Here is a 6,000-nt window from a genome sequence, read left to right as displayed (position 1 = left end):
GGGAGGGGTGGAAACTGAGAGCGGAGGGGGGGTGGGGAATTTTTCGGGGAAGAGAGTGAGGTAAGACTTTTTAGTGGGCCCCGAAGATTGGACGGCTTAAAAGCCTCGCTGGAACGACGAACTCGGGAGGCAGTTGAGGAGGATATATGTATGGAGGAGGGATCGGCGGTGCGTGAGGGGCCCAGAGAGTGTGTTAGCACTAAAGACTTGATCGAAATTTCCCTTACGGTTGTCGGTGTTAAATGATGGCCGCTTTATGTACTCCGCCGCCGCGGAGCAGAGCGGGGGTGTCGGGAATTAAGTGAGTCTGGGCCGGATAGACGAGGGAGGAAGGCGAGGCAGCTTTTTGTCGATTTCGAAGGGAGCGAAACGAGGGTGTGAATGGAGGTGCTCCTTCCTGCTCGCCTCCCCCTTGCTCTTCATTGTGATATCACCAAGATGGAGTGCCATTACGAGGAGATTCCCCAGGAAATAGACTCGCAGGGCCTAATTCCTGCTTTCAAGGTCGCCGCGGTGCAACATAATTCCCCGTCCCAGTCACCGAAATCCCGTGACTAATAATGAGAGAGAGAGAATATGAGCAAGTAATCTCAAAGACGTCACGGCAACGGGACCTGAAATGCGACTGAACGGTGATAATAGGGTAGTTTCCTTCATCAAAGAAAACAAAAGGCAATAATTGCGATTCGTTACCCACCATTAGTGTATTCATAATATACAAATTATTTCGTTTTATAAATGCCGGTGTAGACGAATGGCAATGGTCCATTTTTATCCTCATTTGAAAAGGGCCAGATTGGCGCCCATGCGATTCCACTCCACGTGACGTCACAGGGACCTAGTTTCTATAGGAGAAGATAGGAGTTATACATCGTCTGAGGTTACCTATGCATGCATGAGGCGCAGAGCTCAGGGAAACATGTCTTAATAATCACTTATTAAAACTGGCTAAGGTCGGAAAGTTTTCCTCGTTTGATAAGGTATTAATAATCCTTATTTAAGCCAAGCGCTACCAGGCGGCAGGGCACTAGGCTACCCGCTGGCAGCCTGCGACGTATCAGCGCTAAGCCTCGCCTCAAGGTCACCTCACCGGGCGGAGGGGGAACCAGAAATACGACGTACGGAGAGATTTCCCATCATTCCTACTAACGCGTCGCGTTTTCGCGCGCTTGAAAATTTTCACTTTTCATTTAATCGCGAAAAATAGATATTATCATTTAAAAATCTAAAAGTGTGAAATACGTACTCCAGGAGTAATAATCTTTCGATTAAGGCAATAAAAAAATAATAGGAAACCACCCTATTTGTAAAATCATCAAATATCTTATTACCCATAACTCCACAAAGTGAACCCAATAACTCCACAACCTGAAGAGTAATTCGAGCGGACGAAAAGGGACTGAATGAAAATTTAGTTTATCTTATTGGCAGGTCATATTCATTGCATGTAACCTAGAATAATCGTTAAAATGAAAACAGTAACTCTTGAAAAATGGAATGCAAAGACTTTAAAAACAATTAAATAAAATCAAATGTGGAGCATTGATAACAAAAAATAAAAATTTGGGTAGATAATATTTCAGAAAACAGGGAATCTACAAAGATTAATGGGATACATAAAACAGTGATACAACCTAAGATACCAACAGAGAGAAACAAGAAGAGTTCAAAACCGGCAACTACAGTCAAAGAACTTGACAAACTCTCCAATGCTTTTTACATTAAACTATCATCATGAAATTTTGAGCTAAATATTTGTTGACTACTTGAAATCAAATTAGTTATCCTCTTAGCTTCTTAATTTAGCCTTCAATGAAGGTCTCCTCTAAGAGAAAAATAACTTTAAATTTTTCATCAAAACATAGTGGGAGCCAGTTAAAATCTCATATCAGAACTACTACTAGAGACTTGGTACATCACCACCAAGAACTTCTTAGGCAACCTCCGAAGTTGTGCTTCACGGATGCTGAATGAGCAACTGCTCACAGGCAGCAATAAGAAATACCTCCACTCTCCTCCTGGGACTTGCAGTTCAGAAATACAGACAGATATAATTAGATGATGCCCTCCAATCATAAAATTCCACTCCAAATCACACCATGCCATTCTATTTGAGGAAAAATCTTTTTCTAAACTGACAAGCTCTCCATATGTATGCTGTGGATTTCAAAAATTAAGCACTAAAACATTCTGAGTATAATATACTTAAAAGTACCTGAGGTAGGCATTATGTAGTGGAACTGCAACACAGCTTAAATAAAAGAGATGGCACTCATTCACAAATATATTGAGTAAGGTATGTACAACAGTGGCACAGCGAGGGGGGGTTTTGGGGGTTAAACCCCCCCCCCCCCCAGAGCTCAGAGAAATATTTAAGTTTTACCCATTTTATTTAATTGGATTGATGTTACTAATAGAACAGCGTAAGGATAAATAAAATATCCATCAGAAAGCCGTAAAGCTCACCATTTTACACCGTTTACCTTAAAATTCTGCAATTTATTAATCTCGCACCTGCCGCTTATCCTGGTGGGTATTCCATACCCCCACACACCCTGGTATTAGTTGCTCCTAAATCCCACCCAGCCTTAATTCCTGGCTGCACCCCTGATGTACAATGCTTTTCAACCACAAGACAAAGTGAACTTGATAATGATCTGACAGTCAAAATGCGTAGTATGCAACTCAATAAATATGTGAAAAGTGCCTTCTCTTTGTCATGAAGTAAATACTATATTCTTCATTTAGCCGTCTTAAATACCAGCTACTACCATTTATTATTCAATAAATGGCATTCCTCTAACTGGCCCCAACAAAATATGCCCCAGAAGAAAGGACTCACTTTCTCTGCCTATCATTACATTCTACAAGGATCATTGGACCACAAGATGAAAGGAGAAACGCTTGAGCTTCAATCCTTATGTAGGCTACCTCCAACTTATCGATCATGTGGTGCTCATCATGATAGGGGCCAGTTTATTTTTCAAAAATCGTTCATTCCACCCATACTCCTCATTCCACCCCACGACAAGCGATAACTCATAGATATGGCAAAGGAAAGTGTCATCAGCATGTATCAAAACAATTACACTGGTCAACAAAAAAAAAACTTTTTTTGCGGTCCTAGACATGCTGTTGGGTGATCCTTGGGGTTTTTTTCGTGTTGATTCCAAACCTGGAATCAGATTTTTTCCATCACGTCTAGTTTTATTATGACAAGCAGATTAAATAAGGACTCAAGGATGTCTAAGTAAATAAATCCTGATTTTCAAAGGTGTGAAAAAATAGGTACTTTCTTAGGATCTTCTCACATATTTAACATCTGGCAAGTCCCTATTCAGTGTCCAGCAGAAATCTAATAGCATGTTTCTGAATTTTCCGTTATGCCATTCTCCTTGTTTCCATGTTAGTGATTAAACACTCACTGCGTTCATCACTCACAGTGCCGAGGTTTGGTGGAAAAAAGTCAAGGTGTGAGTCGTGAAAGTGAATCTTAAGAAGTCTAAAAAAGAACATTTTTGGATCCAGGAATGAGTGCTTTATATTCCAACTAATTTTTTTTCAAGTACCTAATTTTCAAAATTAAGAGTATCCATAACAGAGAGAACATCATTGCAAAAAGTAAAGTATTTTTCTTGAGAAAAACTAATTTAAATTCGTCAAGGCGAGATCGATGCATAGACATTTTCGTATTTGGATCCAGGAATTTCCAACACTTTAATCATGATCCTAAGATTTCACTTTGCTTTCGGGACAAATTCAAATCACACCCTAGATCATTTAAATCCACTCTTGTTATAAAATACAGTCCATCAGATGTACTCAGTCCAAAGTTTGTGATCTTCCAAATCTTTCATTCTCTTGTTCTTGATTACTTACTGAATCTTCACTAAGATTAACATAACCGATTGGTTCCAGTAATGCTTTTAAATTTCAGAGTGAGGGACCTGCAGTATCACTGATCCCAAGTTGTGTGGATATTTTACTGTGTGTTTTAACTATGGAGAAATTCCTTCAATTTTTCAAACAAAAATAACAGCCTGAAAAATGATCCTCAGGATCCTGCCAAATCATGGGGAAGGCAAAATTCTTATGATGTTTCACATCAGTCCAACCAGTAAGAAGCCTTGCACGGGTGCCACACATTACATGGGGAACCCATTCTTTATCTTGGTGAACCAATAGACAGTCAAAATAAAGCTTATAACCCTGTCTCAAAAGAGGAGTAATGTTCCGCCTTTGAGCCTTAAAAGAAATTTCACCGCACACGTACCAAAAGTCATCAGGATGGTTCACGCACTATCTAGACCTGATGAAAGCTAAGCCACTACAGAAAGATTACTATGCAGTAAGCTGTAATCTCCTGCGAGCAATAAAATAACCAAACCATCTTCAGAGAAAAAGCAAATGTCTTCCCACACAGACAGTTGGTCATATACTGATGTGAAGTGGCAGCTGATTCAGCATTACTTTAAAAAATGATATGATAGTGCAAATTTAAACATTTTTGACAGGATAAGTAGGCATAACATCATAGGATAGCATGTTTTGGCAGGAAACTTCTCTTTTCACCGGCTCATGCTAACAAGATATTTAAATGAATTAAATTGCATATATGTACCTTTCGTAAAATTAAAATTACACATTAAGCTGTCCTAAGAAAACTAGACGTGGTAGAAAGAGTCTAACTACAGATTCAGAATCAACACAAAAAATACATCTAAGATCACCCTACAATGTCTCTAGGAGAAAATTTATGTTGACTAGTGTTATATAATGTTGAGTTATGCCAATCCACCATTGTTGGGACATCTAAATTAGATTCCACTGCATTACCTCACGCAACTAAACTCCTTTAATATTAACTCAATAATTTTAGTTTTCCATTTTTTTAAACCAATTTGTTACTTAGGATCTATCTGTTGTGGTGGCTGGGTTCTAGGCTTCCTATTCCAATAGACTATGTATATAGATTCAAATCAAGTGGTGGAGATTATTTCATGGAGCCTCTACACCTACATCACTAATGCAGGAACAGCAATTCATCCTTATACATAATGGGGCGTTATGCTAATGCCTTTTCCTAAGATCAGACAAATGTAATCACAAGATTTAATGACAGGGATGACCTAAAATATTGATCACCACATTCCAATGTCAACACTGTTTGCATTTTTTAAAGTAATCATCATTTTGTCCCTAATTTACACCACACAAAAACCTTCATGGCAAACTTTTCATAATGATTTAAAAATTTTCTTGTGAAAATGAAGAGTTGAAGATAAATGAAACAAACTGACTATGTATAGAACTATCCTATAAGGCTCCCACCATTGAATCAGCCTCCAAATGAAAGTTAGAATCTTTTGAGAAAAAAAGAAGATACATACATACACCATACATATATTTAGTCTCTCCTTACTCAACTAGGGTGAACTTCATGTTAGGTAATTAGGAACACATGTTTCACAAAACCTTTAAATAACAGGGATTTCGTCACAATAAATTAAACCAAGCTGGAGCTATGTGTGTATAAGGTATCAAATTTTCTCACACATAACAAAAATATCCAAACTATAGACACACAGAGAAATTATCACTGGACAAATGTTGGCCAGAAATTTTAATAATACTTGGATATAAATAAACAAATCCTGAGTTTTCCAGTACATATAGAAGATAAACAGAATGCTGGTTGAGCCATGTTTCTGACTCCAAATGGAAGCCTCTTTTGGCTTGGTATGCATATAGAACTTTTGCCTTTAGAAGCATATATATGGAGTAGGAGAAATAATAAGGAAGAAATTCATCAGATGCTACATATGTTCCTCCATAAGAGTGAGGTTTGGACATTGACAGCAGCAGACGAGTCAAGAGTGGAAGCATTTGAAATGTGGTGCTACTGAAGAATGATGAAGAAAAACTAGATTGACTGAGTACATAATGAGGAAGTGTTAAGAAGAAAAGGAGAAAAGAGAAGTCATCTAAAAACCTTAATAA

This window comes from Ischnura elegans, chromosome 5 (assembly GCF_921293095.1).
Source record: "Ischnura elegans chromosome 5, ioIscEleg1.1, whole genome shotgun sequence".
Lineage (NCBI taxonomy): Eukaryota > Metazoa > Arthropoda > Insecta > Odonata > Coenagrionidae > Ischnura > Ischnura elegans.
This window is presented reverse-complemented; position numbering follows the sequence as displayed.